Source organism: Littorina saxatilis, linkage group LG17 (assembly GCF_037325665.1).
Source record: "Littorina saxatilis isolate snail1 linkage group LG17, US_GU_Lsax_2.0, whole genome shotgun sequence".
In the NCBI taxonomy this organism is placed as follows: domain Eukaryota; kingdom Metazoa; phylum Mollusca; class Gastropoda; order Littorinimorpha; family Littorinidae; genus Littorina; species Littorina saxatilis.
The window spans coordinates 5,052,771-5,071,855 of record NC_090261.1 but is presented as its reverse complement, the minus strand read 5'-3'; the positions used below and the strand labels follow the sequence as shown (position 1 = coordinate 5,071,855).

Genomic DNA, 19,085 nt, shown 5'->3' with positions numbered 1-19,085 from the left:
CACTGCAAACTCAGTTTCGCTAGATATTCTTTCTATGCAGGATTCCGTGTGACACTGACATAATTATCTCAAACTGATATCCGTATGTCAATACGACCGCCACCATCACGATGCACAGCTATGTTCAAATGGTATGGTAATCAGACGAAGGAGATCATCAAGGCAACAATCCGTGCCAACACAACACAGCTGTCACAGCATTGGAAACACCAGAGCCATCAATAATGCATGTGGCTGATGCGGGCCCTTTTGTCGCTGACAGCCTTGTTGTTGCTTCAAACACTGCAGGAATGTTTCCAGGGTTTCTTGATATTTCTTTGCCAACTTTGCAAAAATGGTCATGCAAGTTTTGACAATTTGACACATTCTAGGGCAGACCTTGGCATCACCGTTACCCCCCCAGGAAACGTTTGTCATAATGATCTGACGGGTGCAATGGTCAGTGGATAAAACGCCGGCCTCCCGTGCAGTAGGTTGAGTGTTCGAATCTGTGTCATTGTTAACACTTCATGAGATGATATTTTGTTCTGCACGAGCAGTTCATATGTCTTCGTGACATTATGGGCAGAATATTCCTGCGCAGTTTCAGCGGCACAGACGACGCACGGCCTATTATTTATGCCGCGATAGGGATTATGACGAGTACTTGGCCTGTTTTCCTTTCATGCAACGTGTAGCGGGCTGGGATAAACTGCAGTGCGTCGTCGGTCCTGCTGAAGTTACATATATGTGAGCGGAGCCCCTTACTTGCGTAGATTCGAGTAGTACAAACGTTGCCGCCGTACACAAGAGGACGCCTCCACGTGGCAGCGTGCGGCTCAGATCCTGCTGCGTCCCATGAGCTTTGATAGCCACATGGCCACTTGGTTTCCACGACATTGTAGCTGCCTGTAACCTTGCGACATTTAGATTACAGTGGATGGTGTAGAGTTGCCTGATAAACATTTGGGAGTTGTGTTTTGTCATTTCGTGTTTGTTGAAGTACATCAGTGAGTGTGCTTTCGGTCTGGTTGTCAATACATGTCGGTCTGTTGGTTTTCCTTTCGGTCTGCCGGAGAGAGAGAATGATAGAGAGAGAGACGGAGACAGACAGAGAGAGACAGAGAGAGAAAGAGAGACAGAGAGAAAAAGGCAGACAGAGACGGAGAAACAGAGACAGTCAGAGACAGAGAGAATAACGGCCATGGAGGTTCAGCAACATTACGTGTCAGAAACTTCCCTTTGGCTTCTTTACTCAGGGTGAAAGGCAGGGGGGGGGGGGGGTAGCAGGGGAGAAAGATGATCAAGATGCCGTGCGATCGTCGACATGTTATTCGTCTTGTCTGGATTGTATCAAAATACAGCATGCAAAGCAGAAGCGGCAATGATAGACAAAAACGGCACATTTCCATATCTCCCCATGCCGATCGAGTTATAAGTTTCTCTGTTTTACCAAATATGTGCCTCTCTCTTTCCCATGGGTCCAGCTTTTTCTCTCATTGCCAGCATGCCAGAAGACACCTCGCTTCAAGTTGCCTGCCCTTAGATGGATGCACGATTTTACTGGCCAGGCTGTGAAGTGGTGAAATCAATGATCGTTCAATCCCTCCGTTTGATGGACACGGAGAGCCACCACGAAAAGATAAATTGCATTCCTTGCCGGCACTTCTGCAGGGTTTCCCTCTTTCCACAGCTCCTCTAACCCAGCGGGGTAATAACTTTCTCCTGGTTGTCGATGCTGATATTAATGCTGCAGTTGCTGTTGCTGTAGTGTTCGTTGTTGTTGCTGCTGCTGCATGATTGTGTGTTTGTTCCATTGCCATATATATATGACTAAGTGCCAAAAGGTGCGCACGAAAAGCGGACAAAGGGGCTAAAAAATAAAAGTTGACAAACACGACTGATATTGTGATTTTTGTTAAGACAACAGATGCTGGAACCCAATTACGAAAAGAAAAGATAAATTTACCCAAATGATTTTACAAATAACGATAATTTTGTTCGTTATATCATTCAAAACGGCACTGAGTCATAGCATTAAGGTTATCTCGCACGTTTTTAAAGCTAGGGCTTTGAAACTTGGCACACAACCAAAGTATAATGACCTCCAGGTATGGTGCACATCACACTAAACAACATTGAATTTCAAGGTCACAGCGAGGTTAAATTTCCTTTGCAAACTGGAAAATTGTCGTTGTCACGTCTTACATGTTTTAATACTAGATCAGTTAGACTTTACATACTTCACATACTTTCAGCATTTTTATAAAACCTCATTAAAAGTGACCTGCTTGTTAATCTTTGTCAAAGTTCAAGGTCACAGCGGGGTCACATCTGGTCCAAATGTGGAATATTTTCAATTTATTCAGCGCGTTTATAGCACGAGCTTTGAAAATACACACAGTTCTAGTGTATAATGTTCACACACGATTAAAGTCTGGTTGAAAAAGTCAAGGTCACAGCAGGGTCGCGTTGAGGTCAAACATATACATTTTTCAATGAGGTTTTCTCATATGTTTTTGAAGCTAGGGCCTTGAAACTTGGCACACTACGCAAGTTAAATTAAACCTCATCAAATTCCAAGGTCACAGTAAGGTTAAAGATCCTTTAAGGATATTTTCTAAAAAAGGTGACCGCCTGGTTAATGTTTGTCAAATTTCAAGGTCACAGCAGTGCCATCTGGCTTAAACTTTGAAAAATTGTCAATTTCTTCAACTAGTTTTATAGTGTTTGAAGTCATTCACACATGATGAAAGTCTGGTTGATAAAATCAAACGTCAAGGTCGCAGCGGGGTCGCATTGAAGTCAGACACATACAATTGTCATTTTCACGAACGCCTTTTAAGCAACACCTTTGAAACTTCACACATTCCAAAGTTTTGATGTTGTTTGGTTATAATCAAAGTGTGGTCAATTTCCATGATTGAGAGCATTCAGAGGGGTCAAGTTGAGGTCACACAAAAGAGATTAAATTGTCGACACAACAGATGAGACTGGCTACCACTGTTTATTTTAATACACTTTTATGCAAATTTTAAATTGTGTTCAACCATATACACCAAACTCACCCAAACTCCTGAAACATCCAAGAAAAGGAAAAATGTGTCCAAGCAAGGAAAAACGCCATTTCTTCAAAGGCTGGAATAACTACAGAGGCAGCCGCGTCATTACACACAATGCAATTACGTCATACATCATACATTTCTATGAGTCATGTTGAATGGAATGGTGGCATGTGCCTCTATTCTAGCTAACAACAAAGCTGAAAAAATGAATATTATCTGTTTGTTTTGTTTGTTTTACCCGTACGAGACCTTTCTGTGACCTTGACATGTGACAAGGATCTACCTTAACTTCTTTAAGTCGGAGTTGAGAGTTGTGTGATGTTTGAAGGCTCTCCCTTTAAAAAAAAACTGAGATAATGATGCATTTTCGTGTTTTTGATTTGCCCATGTGACCTTGAGATTCGACAAAGGTCAACAAGACTTTAACCGTGTATGGAGGCTATTAAGCCCAAAAATGTGAACTTTCAAGGTTCTTGCTTTGAAAAACTCTGAGAAAAAGGTTATGTTTTTTTTTTACCCACACGAGACCCTGCTATGACCTTCACATTTCTCAAGGATCAACCTTGAATTCTCCATGTTGAACAATCATTAAGCAAAAGCGTTGTTTGAAGTTTGAAGGTTCTAGCTTCAAAAATCTCTGAAAAAATATGTTTCATCCGTTTTCTGAACCACATGTGACCCAGCCGTGACCTTGAAATCTGACAAGGGTCAACAAGACTTTTACCATGCATGGGGGCGATTAAACCCCAAATGTGTGTGAAGTTTCAAGGTTTCAACTTAAAAAACGTCTGAGAAAAATATACATTTTCCTTTTTGGACAATGTGTTGCACGCAAGACAACACGACAAACGCTCGTGTTATCATTCTTTTACTTTAAGGTCGACTTGCGTGCCCGCTCTTTCGCTAATCTCAATTAAAATTCATCTTAGAAGTTCGGTTTTATTACGCTTTTAATTAAGAAGATTAAACTAAGACAACAAATAGTTAGTTTTACCCATTAAACTCGATAAGGTAGTGACATTTTATGTTGAACGCAAGAAGGTGTCGCACGCAAGATCTGAAAAGATGTTGACGACATAATTTCAACACTTGATAGCGCAATCGTGGTTCGTGATTTCTTCACAAATTTTGAACACAGAATGTGTCACGTGGTTCCGTAAATGAAGTAGATCTTTGTACATGTAAATTTTGTTTTTAAAAGAAAATAACCGTTAATTACCGAACATTTTGTCGCACGCAAGATATGACGAAATTTTCAAATCGTTTTCAAAAATGCTGTTCAAAAGTTCTGCAGTCTTTGCTGGATTACTTGAAAGACAGCAGTTTGATACACCGTTATCGCTTGACGTGTCGACATCAATTCCAGAGTTTTTGAAAAAGAAATTTAGTAAATATCTGCGATTGAAAAATGTATGCCGTGATGACGAATCATCTTGCGTGCGACACCTTAAAATTCGGTTATCGAAAAAAAAAAATTCTCTCGAGATTTAGATTTGACGTTTGGTCTCGTCTGTAAAGCGATGTTTCAGGCATTCAATCAAACTAAATGCAATTCATTTGTGCTTCTTGTTATTTTTCTGTGGCATATTCAAAACACGAGGTATCACGATGTCCTTTTTCAGATGGCCGGTTTTGGCGTTATTTTTGACTTTAAACAAAGATAACTTCAAAACCGTTCAAGTCAGACACACGAAATTATGTCCACTATCTTTTCGCACATTCATCCACACACACACCAATTTTCAGCAGACACACGTTTTTAGAAACATTTTTATTGTAAAACAAAGTCGTCTTCTGTTCTGTGAGCACCTTTTGGCACTTAGTCATATATGTTGACAGCAACTAAGCTGCTGGGCTGAAGTGAATCGTTACTGTTTGGGTGTAGTGCCAACCATTCAGTGGGCCTCACGACAGAGCTCGGAACGGCATTACTAGATTTCAACGATGGCCCTGGACTTTCCACCGACTAATTAGCGCGTTATAGCCCGTCCCCGGCTCCCCCGTGTGTTCTTTACGAATTTGTTTCAATCGCGTTGCGTGTCAAGGAATGGACATTATTTCTTTTCCTTTTCTTTTTACTTGTTTAGGCATCCACTCTCTCTCCACTCTCTCTCTCTCTCTCTCTCCCGCCATACACACACAGGGTGGGGGGAGGGGAGGGGTTGTATGGATATCTCGCCGGAAGTGAAGACCTGTTAGCAGTTAGAAAGGTTAAGTGATTAATGGGAAACGAACTTAAGAGCGCAAAACCTGTCATTGGCCCAACGTTTTAGGTGTCGTTTCTTGTACAAAATGCCAACGAACTAAATTTGTGACTTCCTGCTGTGAATGTGAATGGATTGCAGTTAGATAATGGGGGAGTACTTCCTCTGTACACATGTTTGTTTATCTATTTTCCCAGGGGCTCACATCCATGAGAGGTGGCATAAGACAAATGCCCTGGACAATTCAAAAGTGATAGGACATTTGTCCTGAACAACAATAAATCAACAGGACTTTTTTTTGGCAACAAAACGCGAAAGGAGGCAACTGTCAACCGGCTTGGAGCATTCAGAGTTGCGACCCTTGGAAGCTCTTTTCTATAAATAGCATACAAAGTCTCCTTAAGTTTCGTCTGCTTTGAGAGACACATCGTTTCGCAAAACATCAATAAAATAGCAAATCAAACTGTAAATTGGAAAGTTCCAGTTGACAATGTCCGTATCAAATGAAAGCATAATCGGACAATGACCACTTTGTGACAAAAACAATAGGACATAATATGTCCCCTTGCATGAAAAATGTATGGGACATTTGGAAAAAATGTCCGATGTCCGACGTGGATGTGAGCCCCTGATTTTCCATCTATTCTATAATTGAAGCTGTTTGTTTAACTTTAGTTACACATTGCTGAAGCCTTTCTTCTGTCTCTTTTGTATGTGAGATGATCCATGGGAAAACAACATGCGAAGTGTGAGAAGCAAAATACACAGTTAAAATACATTATTACAGGTATGGCTGCGCTATGACATAATTGTGATGTGACAAACTTCCATGGAGATAGCCTGTTTCATGTCCCGAAGTTAAGATTGCATCTGCACTTGTCGAAGCACATAAACTGCCACCAAAACTTTTACGTCCTATAACTTTCGTGGCAAAAAAAAGTTATAATAAAGTGAGGACATTGTAAATACTGTCGATATCGACGGGAGAATGGAAAACTCTACTCTGCGGAGCAAGAAAAAGAAGATAAGACGGGGGGTAAAAAGTCTCAAGCCGAATATTTCAAGAGAATCGATTCTAGCTTTACATCATTGCAAAGTCAGCTCAGCACAAAATATCAATACCTCCAGAATAGCTGTCCAATATTATCCCCGCTTATAACGCATATTGCATGTCTGCATTTGCATGTCCGTGGTTATTAGAAAGTGAGTGAACGTGGACACTTATTCTACTGATGCATTCAGCTGTAATCAAAATCTATCTAATCATGGCTGTGTGCCTGCCCGGGGAGTAAAGAAGTTATAATTCATACAACCTCTCACTGAGTAATTGACTACTCAGCCACACGTTTACTGAGGGGAACACGAATGTGCGCATATTATAATTATTGACTGGTTGGATTGAGATGCTTAAAACAGACAGAGACTAAATTCGTTCTACTGGCACAATCAAATGGACAAACTCGCTTTTGTGTCCATGATAACTGTAATTACGTGTGTGTGACGACAGTTGTGTTGTCCCCTGTTACATGTAGCTGTTTGTAACCAATCAGTCGTTGCTATGGGGAAGGGAATGTCATCACCTAGGTTCACAGTTACGTGCAGTTCACATATATATACGTATGGGGCTGGAGGGGTGTGGGTGGGGTGAGAGCGAGTAGTCGAGGAGGGTCCCAATCTTGAACTGAAACATTAGGTACAGTGACTTCGTGACGAGTAGACTGGGGGGGGGGGGGGGGGGGTGTGCAAAAAAAGGTCGTTCGTAAAATGACAGTCAACTCTAATGGTATCCTAGCCTGAACTTCGACGCCATTTTGCATGCACAAAAACCGGAAAATCCTTCCTGTTTGTGCATGCTTGAAACCCTTGAGACTTCGTGACTAGCACGCAACACAAACATAAAGGGCAATGTTTTATCAAGATGGCTCTGCATTGTGAGACCGTAATAGCCAGAAAAGCGCATCTCATGAACCATAAAGAATGATAATACGCTAAATGGGCAAGCACTGTGCGAAATTGGGCGTCAAAGCTTAGCAGTCTCGGGTATCTGACATTCTTTTGTGGTAAAGCAAGACGGATTTCTCAGTTCTTGCTCATTGTTGCGGAAAACCCAGGCGTTTGTATGAGATCGTTTTACACGCTTGTCAAAAGCCTTTTTGTTTGCTTTTAATCAGACTTCGTTTGTCACCTGCTGACTAACAGTGTGTCTGTTGGTCCAGAACTGAATGCATATGGGTATAGTTTATACGCCAGTGCTTCCTCGTAAGGACAGGCATGTTATTTTGTAAACGGTAATAAAAAAAACAACCTATCAATTCATAACAGGAGAAAAGCAAAGAGTCTGAGTGTTGACCGAATCACAGTGTTTGTATTTGTCAAGGGATAAATGTAGTTTACAGTCGCACCGACCTGTTCGCTTGTAATACTTTTCTATTTTGAGAAAGCTCTTCGTCTGCCTGCAATACGCTTAAAAGTATAGGTGTATAACACAGACAGTTGATGCGAGCCTATGCACACAAAATCACTTTAGTTAGTGAGAAACAACTAGATGATGTCCATATTTAGAAAACAGACAGTGTGGTCATTTGATGTTTGTTTGTTTGTTTGTTTGTTTGCTTAACGCCCAGCCGACCACGAAGGGCCATATTAGGGCGGTGCTGCTTTGACATATAACGTGCGCCACACACAAGACAGAAGTCGCATCACAGGCTTCATGTCTCACCCAGTCACATTATGCTGACACCGGACCAACCAGTCCTAGCACTAACCCCATAATGCCAGACGCCAGGCGGAGCAGCCACTAGATTGCCAATTTTAAAGTCTTAGGTATCGAACCCACGACCTCCCGATCACGGGGCGGACGCCTTACCACTTGGCCAACCGTGCCGGTGTCATTTGATGTGAGCCTATGCATACAACATCACTTTAGTTAGTGAGAAAAAACTAGATGTGTCCATGCTGTTGTCACGATTGTCAGAATATTGTCAATTATGCATTCGCTAGCAGTGTACACGACCGGAAGGAGATGGTGATTACGTAGGGACTTTTCTGTGTTAAGGGGGGGGGGGCAGGATTGTCGGTTGGTGTGGATGGGTTGGTTGGTTTGTGGGTGTGGTATACATCCTTTCTATCACTTATTAGTATTAGCTTACTTTTCTCTCTCCCGACATCCCTTGTGGGTGTTAGAGTCGAACTTGCCCTTGCGACCACCTCTCGAAAGTGACCACCTGCCTATAACTACCACTCCCTAGCATTTCCGACAAAGTTTTCTTCTATATAATTTACCTTTCAATAGCGATCACCTGTCTTTTACGACCACCTTTGGTCGGTCCCTGGGCAGGTCGTGATAGACAGGTCCGACAATACTTGTCAACGTACCCGTCTGTCTCTTCCTTCTTTGGCGCATGTTCAAACAGACACAAATCCAGAACACACAGGTCTGCATTTTGTCGAATGTGTAAGATGACACTGCACTTGACAGATCAGGTGTCGAGTTCTGCACTGAGCCTATTCATTGTGAACAAACACTTAAAGGCAGAGCCCTTCCCTTAAAAACAGTGTTACTGACTGTCTCAGATCTGCCCTGCCTTTCACATGGGATAAGACCATTGAATTTCATTGTGAACAAACACTTAAAGGCAGAGTCCTTCCCTTAAAAACAGTGTTACTGACAGTCTCAGGTCTGTCCAGCCTTTCACATGGGATTAGACTATTCATTGTGAACAAACACTTAAAGGCAGAGTCCTTCCCTTAAAAACAGTGTTACTGACAGTCTCAGGTCTGCCCAGCCTTTCACATGGGATAAGACCATTCATTGTGAACAAACACTTAAAGGCAGAGCCCTTCCCTTAAAAAACAGTGTTACTGACAGTCTCAGGTCTGCCCAGCCTTTCACATGGGATTAGACTATTCATTGTGAACAAACACTTAAAGGCAGAGTCCTTCCCTTAAAAACAGTGTTACTGACAGTCTCAGGTCTGTCCAGCCTTTCACATGGGATAAGACCATTCATTGTGAACAAACACTTAAAGGCAGAGTCCTTCCCTTAAAAACAGTGTTACTGACAGTCTCAGGTCTGTCCAGCCTTTCACATGGGATTAGACTATTCATTGTGAACAAACACTTAAAGGCAGAGTCCTTCCCTTAAAAACAGTGTTACTGACAGTCTCAGGTCTGTCCAGCCTTTCACATGGGATAAGACCATTCATTGTGAACAAACACTTAAAGGCAGAGTCCTTCCCTTAAAAACAGTGTTACTGACAGTCTCAGGTCTGTCCAGCCTTTCACATGGGATTAGACTATTCATTGTGAACAAACACTTAAAGGCAGAGTCCTTCCCTTAAAAACAGTGTTACTGACAGTCTCAGGTCTGTCCAGCCTTTCACATGGGATTAGACTATTCATTGTGAACAAACACTTAAAGGCAGAGTCCTTCCCTTAAAAACAGTGTTACTGACAGTCTCAGGTCTGTCCAGCCTTTCACATGGGATAAGACCATTCATTGTGAACAAACACTTAAAGGCAGAGTCCTTCCCTTAAAAACAGTGTTACTGACAGTCTCAGGTCTGTCCAGCCTTTCACATGGGATTAGACTATTCATTGTGAACAAACACTTAAAGGCAGAGTCCTTCCCTTAAAAACAGTGTTACTGACAGTCTCAGGTCTGTCCAGCCTTTCACATGGGATTAGACTATTCATTGTGAACAAACACTTAAAGGCAGAGTCCTTCCCTTAAAAACAGTGTTACTGACAGTCTCAGGTCTGTCCAGCCTTTCACATGGGATAAGACCATTCATTGTGAACAAACACTTAAAGGCAGAGTCCTTCCCTTAAAAACAGTGTTACTGACAGTCTCAGGTCTGTCCAGCCTTTCACATGGGATTAGACTATTCATTGTGAACAAACACTTAAAGGCAGAGCCCTTCCCTTAAAAACAGTGTTACTGACAGTCTCAGATCTGCCCAGCCTTTCACATGGGATAAGACCATTGAATTTCATTGTGAACAAACACTTAAAGGCAGAGTCCTTCCCTTAAAAACAGTGTTACTGACAGTCTCAGGTCTGTCCAGCCTTTCACATGGGATTAGACTATTCATTGTGAACAAACACTTAAAGGCAGAGTCCTTCCCTTAAAAACAGTGTTACTGACAGTCTCAGGTCTGCCCAGCCTTTCACATGGGATAAGACCATTCATTGTGAACAAACACTTAAAGGCAGAGCCCTTCCCTTAAAAACAGTGTTACTGACAGTCTCAGGTCTGTCCAGCCTTTCACATGGGATTAGACTATTCATTGTGAACAAACACTTAAAGGCAGAGTCCTTCCCTTAAAAACAGTGTTACTGACAGTCTCAGGTCTGTCCAGCCTTTCACATGGGATAAGACCATTCATTGTGAACAAACACTTAAAGGCAGAGTCCTTCCCTTAAAAACAGTGTTACTGACAGTCTCAGGTCTGTCCAGCCTTTCACATGGGATTAGACTATTCATTGTGAACAAACACTTAAAGGCAGAGTCCTTCCCTTAAAAACAGTGTTACTGACAGTCTCAGGTCTGTCCAGCCTTTCACATGGGATTAGACTATTCATTGTGAACAAACACTTAAAGGCAGAGTCCTTCCCTTAAAAACAGTGTTACTGACAGTCTCAGGTCTGTCCAGCCTTTCACATGGGATAAGACCATTCATTGTGAACAAACACTTAAAGGCAGAGTCCTTCCCTTAAAAACAGTGTTACTGACAGTCTCAGGTCTGTCCAGCCTTTCACATGGGATTAGACTATTCATTGTGAACAAACACTTAAAGGCAGAGTCCTTCCCTTAAAAACAGTGTTACTGACAGTCTCAGGTCTGTCCAGCCTTTCACATGGGATAAGACCATTCATTGTGAACAAACACTTAAAGGCAGAGTCCTTCCCTTAAAAACAGTGTTACTGACAGTCTCAGGTCTGTCCAGCCTTTCACATGGGATTAGACTATTCATTGTGAACAAACACTTAAAGGCAGAGTCCTTCCCTTAAAAACAGTGTTACTGACAGTCTCAGGTCTGTCCAGCCTTTCACATGGGATTAGACTATTCATTGTGAACAAACACTTAAAGGCAGAGTCCTTCCCTTAAAAACAGTGTTACTGACAGTCTCAGGTCTGTCCAGCCTTTCACATGGGATAAGACCATTCATTGTGAACAAACACTTAAAGGCAGAGTCCTTCCCTTAAAAACAGTGTTACTGACAGTCTCAGGTCTGTCCAGCCTTTCACATGGGATTAGACTATTCATTGTGAACAAACACTTAAAGGCAGAGTCCTTCCCTTAAAAACAGTGTTACTGACAGTCTCAGGTCTGTCCAGCCTTTCACATGGGATAAGACCATTCATTGTGAACAAACACTTAAAGGCAGAGTCCTTCCCTTAAAAACAGTGTTACTGACAGTCTCAGGTCTGTCCAGCCTTTCACATGGGATTAGACTATTCATTGTGAACAAACACTTAAAGGCAGAGTCCTTCCCTTAAAAACAGTGTTACTGACAGTCTCAGGTCTGTCCAGCCTTTCACATGGGATAAGACCATTCATTGTGAACAAACACTTAAAGGCAGAGTCCTTCCCTTAAAAACAGTGTTACTGACAGTCTCAGGTCTGTCCAGCCTTTCACATGGGATAAGACCATTCATTGTGAACAAACACTTAAAGGCAGAGTCCTTCCCTTAAAAACAGTGTTACTGACAGTCTCAGGTCTGTCCAGCCTTTCACATGGGATAAGACCATTCATTGTGAACAAACACTTAAAGGCAGAGTCCTTCCCTTAAAAACAGTGTTACTGACAGTCTCAGGTCTGTCCAGCCTTTCACATGGGATAAGACCATTCATTGTGAACAAACACTTAAAGGCAGAGTCCTTCCCTTAAAAACAGTGTTACTGACAGTCTCAGGTCTGTCCAGCCTTTCACATGGGATAAGACCATTCATTGTGAACAAACACTTAAAGGCAGAGTCCTTCCCTTAAAAACAGTGTTACTGACAGTCTCAGGTCTGCCCAGCCTTTCACATGGGATAAGACCATTCATTGTGAACAAACACTTAAAGGCAGAGTCCTTCCCTTAAAAACAGTGTTACTGACAGTCTCAGGTCTGCCCAGCCTTTCACATGGGATAAGACCATTCATTGTGAACAAACACTTAAAGGCAGAGTCCTTCCCTTAAAAACAGTGTTACTGACAGTCTCAGGTCTGCCCAGCCTTTCACATGGGATAAGACCATTCATTGTGAACAAACACTTAAAGGCAGAGCCCTTCCCTTAAAAAACAGTGTTACTGACAGTCTCAGGTCTGCCCAGCCTTTCACATGGGATAAGACCAGTCCTCCACTTGAGCACATACTAGAAATGAAGTGATGGTCTTATTTCATTTAGAAGCCTGTCAAAAACTGAGATGGTGAGCTGAATTGCTCTGACAGATTAGCTACTTCATTAGAAAACTTGCATCTTGATGCCATAAGAACCATTCACCAAAAATTATACGATGAATCAGGATTTACAACACTGAAGGAGAGGCGAAAAAGACACAAATTGATTTTGTATTTCAAATTAGTTAATGCACGCGTGCCACCATACTTACTAGAACGTCTGCCTCCTCTCGTTGCTTCTGTGAACCCTTACCATAGACGAAGACCACTTGACAGACAGACTCCCCACTCTCGAACTGAACTGTATAAAAAGTCATTTTTTCTGTCTTCGACTTCCCTGTGGAATGAGCTTCCAGATACTGTAAAACAACTTGATTCTATTGGGTTATTTAAAAAACGTATTAGTTCTGATGATTCTGTTGTTCCCTCGTATAGATACACATCTGATCGAAAATCAGAAATTATCCATTGCAGACTGAGATTGAGGATCAGCAATCTAAATAGTGATCTATTTGACAGACATTTAATTCCCGACCCGTCATGCACTTGTGGTTATCCTGTTGAAAATGCGGAGCACTATATTTTTCATTGCCCCTTATCTCTTCAAATATGTGAAGTCACCTTGTCAACACTGCCCAACTATGATTTGCTAACCGCTGATGTTTTTCTGTATGGCAATAGAGACAAGTCAGACAGCGAAAATGCATTGATATTTGACCAGTTATTCAGGTTTATCTTATTAAGCAAACGTTTTGAATAATGAATGCATTTATCTCATCCATGTTCGAAACGACCATGTGCAGTACTGTTTACATTTCCTTGTTCTGGTAGTATTCTATTTTCAACCATGTGGAAGTCATTGTATGCGTGTGTGTGCGAGTGAGTGTGCGAGCGCGTGTGAGTACTGTTGTTAGTTTAGCATTGTTTTTGTGTTTTTTTCTTTCTTTTTTTTTCCTTTTATTGTTACATGTTTGTCTACCATAATTTACCATTATTATTTTGACATTATTTCAAATTTGTTATATTAAAATCGTCCGCCAAATTTCATTTGCTTTTAAGAGTACGCTCATAAGCCTAGCTTGTTGTGCTCCATGTTCCTTATTTCATGTATGCGGTAATAGTACCAATGGAATTTATTGAATAAACTTGTTTAAACCAATTGCTCACACGAGAAACACTGTGCCTTTAAGGACGCGATAAAGCTGCCAGCCGTGAAAACTAGCTTCAAACAGGCCATTCTGAAGTCCTCCCAAATGAAATATTTCCCCCATCGTTTGTAAGCAAATCAGGTTGTGATAGAATGTGTCCCGCGTGTTTGATGTGGAGGGTTACTTGTATGCACGGCGTCTCTCTCATTGACCACTCTTGACCAGTTGTTTGCAGTGACCACACAGTGTCAGCAAGGAGTAAGATTGGGAGTAGCTGTTCTTTGTGAGTCTTTGACGTTGCCTATCACCGGCCAAACCTAGTGACACAAATACTGGGTTAGATCAAGAATACCTATTTTTAGCGAGCACTTGACGTTATTTATACCCGGTTACGTAAATACAGAGTGAGGTCGAGATTGAATCTTTTGACGTTACCTTTCCCCAGCCAAGCCTGGTGACCTCAATATTGAGCGAGCATGAGACTGTAGAGTGAGTGAAATAATTCTGCATCGCCGATACGTTTTGTAGACACGTCACTGCCTACAGGTGAAAAAGACAAAACAGAAAGATATACAATGTACTGGTTAGGATGTTGTTGTTGTAGTTCTTTTCTTACAGTTTTAATCGCTACTTGGTTTAAACGACTGCATTACTGCATTCACATTTTTTTGGCAAACTTATGGGTATTGTTTCATATCGTCCCTGCAGCCTAGATGGCTGTCTGGTTGGCCCGATGTTTACTTTTTTCAGTTTACATATTATCAATCAATCAATATGACGCTTATATCGCGCGTATTCCGTGGGTACAGTTCTAAGCGCAGGGATTTATTTATGCCGTGTGAGATGGAATTTTTTACACAATACATCACGCATTCACATCGGCCAGCAGATCGCAGCCATTTCGGCGCATATCCTACTTTTTACGGCCTATTATTCCAAGTCACACGGGTATTTGGTGGACATTTTTTAGCTATGCCTATACGATTTTGCCAGGAAAGACCCTTTTGTCAATCGTGGGATCTTTAACGTGCACCCCCAATGTAGTGTACACGAAGGGACCTCGGTTTTTCGTCTCATCATCCGAAAGACTAGCACTTGAACCCACCACCTAGGTTAGGAAAGGGGGGAGAAAATAGCGGCCTGACCCAGGGTCGAATACGCAACCTCTCGATTCCGAGCGCAAGTGCGTTACCACTCGGCCACCCAGTCTCCATGCTTAGAATTAGTTTCGTTTAGGTCTACTTTTTGCAAAAACCAATGCCAAATAAAATGTGTACAAATGAATGGAGTGCTACTTGTATAGGTTTGTTCTTTGCTTGATTGTTATGCAGGCAGCGGGGAGACGGTGAATATTACCACAGACATAGATAGAATATTACCAGACTAGGATGTTTTGGCAAACATGTCTGAGCTCTGCAATGCAACAAGGGCAACTGTATGGGCTTTAATTGTGTGCACGAAAAACGGAAAGTACACGAACCTCCTCAGAGCATAGACCATTTATCCTGGACCGCCAACTAGCTCTCTCTCCGCTCTTTCTCTCTATTACGAGGTAGCGGCCTCACGCATTTAGGAACGAAGAGAGGTACAGAAAAGCGTGCTATTCTTCTCAGCGCAACTACTACCCCGCTCTTCTTGGCCTTTCGAAATCAGGGGGATGTCATATCCGGTGTTGATTGTAAACATGGACGAAGTTGCCGAGGTAAGTTCTGAAAATGCTAAAATAAACTCAGCTAAAGTGCATATGGAACATGTTTTTCGATGAGTTGTGTTAAGTTTAGTTTGGAGTTTTGGAAAATCCCGTTCATTGTCACCTCCCATTGTCACAAATAACTAGAGCGTGCTTTCTTTTCACTGTCTTTCAAACCGGACGCTAAGCGCCCCTGTGAAAGTCGAGCGTCGTAACCTCGAAGGGTCACGTGACGAGTTGGCGGTCCAGAACCTCCTCAGAGTAAGTAAGACAGGAAAATTCACATAGGTCTTGTCTACCCCCTCCCCTTTCCTACACTTCACTTTGTCGCCCCCTCCAATCCCCATGGGTCCTTAACCCCCCACCCCACCCCCGCCATATCCTATGGGCTTTAATTGTGTGCACGAAAAACAGAAACTACACAAAAATCCTCGGAGTAAGTAAGACAGGACAATTCACGTCGGTCTTGTCCCTCTCCCCTTTCATACACTTCATTTTGTCGCGCCCTCCCTTCCCCTCCCCCCCTCCCCGCTATATCACCTCCCACCCCCGCCCCTCTCCTGTAAGTGTCAAGTGGAGTTTTTTGACAATGATCCCATACCACCTTTTGTTCACTGACACAATAAACAGCGGGGCTTAACCACAGGACCTCGGTGCTTAATCTTCTGTTATCTAGACAGACACTTGTAAACAATACAATACCTCTGCGCCCCGTAAAAAAACCCTCTTCTTTAAGATAGTTGCTAAGGTGTTAGCGTGCCTGGCGACAGGCTGGAAGATCGGTGTCCCTCCCTGAGTTATATATATCTTTGTGATGTCCCTCCCCATTGTGTGAGAAACACTGAGCGGGCGTTAGCTAAACTGTCTTCTCTGTCAGTCGGTCGCGAAGACACTCCACGCTGTGCTACTCCCAATTGGCTTCTTTCTCAGCCTCCTTCAGTCTGCCTAACTGTTAGGGTGAGTGCTTTTCCGTTTTGACGTTAAAGAAAATGAACTTTTTGATGAGATCGCGGATATTGCTGGTACTTTAAAGGTAACAATCTCAAAATGTCGGAAATAAAATCGATAATCCGTCATGAAAACCGGTTGATATGTGTTTTGACTGATTTCCTATTGACAAATATAGGATATAATGACTGTGTTTTATGCACGGTTTGCCTAGGTGGCGTAACAGAGTGGCCGGTTGCCATGAGAGCAGGCATTGGTTTAAACAAGTTTATTCAGTAAATTCCATTGGTACTATTACCGCATACATGAAATAAGGAACATGGAGCACAACAAGCTAAGCTTATGAGCGTACTCTTAAAAGCAAATGAAATTTGGCGGACGATTTTAATATAACAAATTTGAACTAATGTCAAAATAATAATGGTAAATTATGGTAGACAAACATGTAACAATAAAAGGAAAAAAAAAACAAAGGAAAAAAAAAATTTGTGCCTGTGAAATAACGGTTTGAGAAAGGGCTAGCAGGTCCCTAGTTTTGTCCTTCTTTGTGAATTGTCATCGTTGTCGTCGTGGTTTTGTTTGTGTTTTGTGGACAGTGATCACATCTTCCCCCTACATGTCTCGTGTGTTTAGTTCCAGATGCAGATGACTTGGTTTGCCAGCATTCTATTATGTAAATGTTGAAATTGCAGTTAACATTTTTAGATACATCTCTTCTTTTCTACGCGGTAATGTACACCACCGGCTTCAGGGTTTTGTTGAACTTGAGCGTTGTGAATTTAGAAACTTTTTCTTCTGCAAGCTAAGCCTCTGAATTTGCATAACTTTCTCTTTTTGTGCAAAAAAAAGTCAATTGAATTACTATTCGAGTAACGAAATGAAATGTACAGATGCGTTTTATTAACATGAGGTTAAGAAGGAATACATCGGCGCGGCAATTTTGAGAACAAAAGTGACAAACAAAGTGAGACAAATATGGCGGCCAAAACTGAGTTTTCTTTTTCTTTGATCAAACACACAGATGCAGGGAGAGGGGGAAAGAGAGAGGAAGAGAGAGAGAAGGGGTGTGGGGGTGGGAGAGAGAGAGGGAAAGAGAGAGGGAGAGAGATTAATCAATATGTGTACATGTCAGTGTGAGTTTTTACATTTAGTCAAGTTTTGACTAAATGTTTTAACATAGAGGGGGAATCGAGACGAGGGTCGTGATGTATGTGTGTGTGTGTCTGTCTGTGTGTGTGTGTGTGTGTGTGTGTGGAGCGATTCAGAGTAAACTACTGGACCGATCTTTATGAAATTTGACATGAGAGTTCCTGGGTATGATATCCCCGGACGTTTTTTTCATTTTTTTGATAAATGTCTTTGATGACGTCATATCCGGCTTTTTGTAAAAGTTGAGGCAGCACTGTGACACCCTCATTTTTCAATCAAATTGATTGACATTTTGGCCAAGCAATCTTCGACAAAGGCCGGACTTCGGTATTGCATTTCAGCTTGGTGGCTTAAAAATTAATTAATGACTTTGGTCATTAAAAATCTGAAAATTGTAATTAATTTTTTTTTTATAAAACGATCCACATTTACGTTCATCTTATTCTTCATTATTTTCTGATTCCAAAAACATATAAATATGTTATATTCGGATTAAAAACAAGCTCTCAAAATTAAAAATATAAAAATTATGATCAAAATCAAACTTCCGAAATCGATTTAAAAACAATTTCATCTTATTACTTGTCGGTTCCTGATTCCAAAAACATATAGATATGATATTTTTGGATTAAAAAAACGCTCAGAAAGTTAAAACGAAGAGAGGTACAGAAAAGCGTGCATGCAGCCCAGCGAAACCACTTCCGCGCTAAACAGTCTCGTCAGTTTCACTGCGTTTTGCACGAGCGGCGGACTACGGTCATTGTGAAAAAATGCAGTGCGTTCAGTTTCATTCTGTGAGTTCCACAGCTTGACTAAATGTAATAATTTTGCCTTACGCGACTTGTTTTTTATTCCACCAGGAATGAATTTGCAACAAAATGGTGCGAAAAGAAAGAAACAAAAAAGCTGAATCCATCGGATGCAATGCAAAATTGTGCCTCGGGTGTTATTACTGTCACGAAAACATATTTTTATATCACGCGCATGCAAAAACAGCTGCAGCGAAAATAATTAATGTTTGCTTTTTTTTCTGTGAAAAATGGATGCTTCGCTCTCAGCTTCTATTGCATTGAATGCCTCGTTACTGGCAAGAGAACCGATCTTCCATAATATTATGAACGAGAGGTTTGAAACGTATTCCCACCCAATCAAGCATAATACTTACAGAGCACAAGTGCAGATATTTGCAAATTATGTAAGTAAAGCAGGCTGTCATAATATGCATACGTGCTAATATAAGTATGTAATTATGTGTGCGCAGAGAAATGAACAAGGTTTCTTTCCTCCCATTCCCCAACCTGCCCCCTTTCACCCCGTCACCACAACACACTCACATACACACACATACACACGCGCGTGTGCCCGCGCATACTCTCTCTCTTTCTCTCTCTCTCTCTCTCTCTCTCTCTCTCTCTCTCTCTCTCTCTCTCTCTCTCTCTCTCTCTCTCTCTCTCTCTCTCTCTCTCTCTCTCTCCGAGGCTCTCTCTCTCTTTCTTTCTCTTCTCTCTCTTTC

General features: G+C 41.8%; 1 protein-coding gene across 2 annotated transcripts in view; it reads left to right on the top strand.

The window, feature by feature from the left end:
• LOC138952988 (calmodulin) overlaps nt 1-19,085 on the top strand; it is a 130,553-nt gene that overhangs the window by 23,724 nt on the left and 87,744 nt on the right. The window contains exon 1 of one of the 2 annotated variants that reach the window (XM_070324755.1): nt 16,294-16,432. The exons of the other annotated variant lie outside the window; for it this stretch is intronic. The gene's annotated coding sequence lies outside the window, so the exon portion shown is untranslated. Of the gene's footprint in view, nt 1-16,293; nt 16,433-19,085 lie in introns of those variants that run through there. 2 annotated transcript variants of the gene reach the window in all.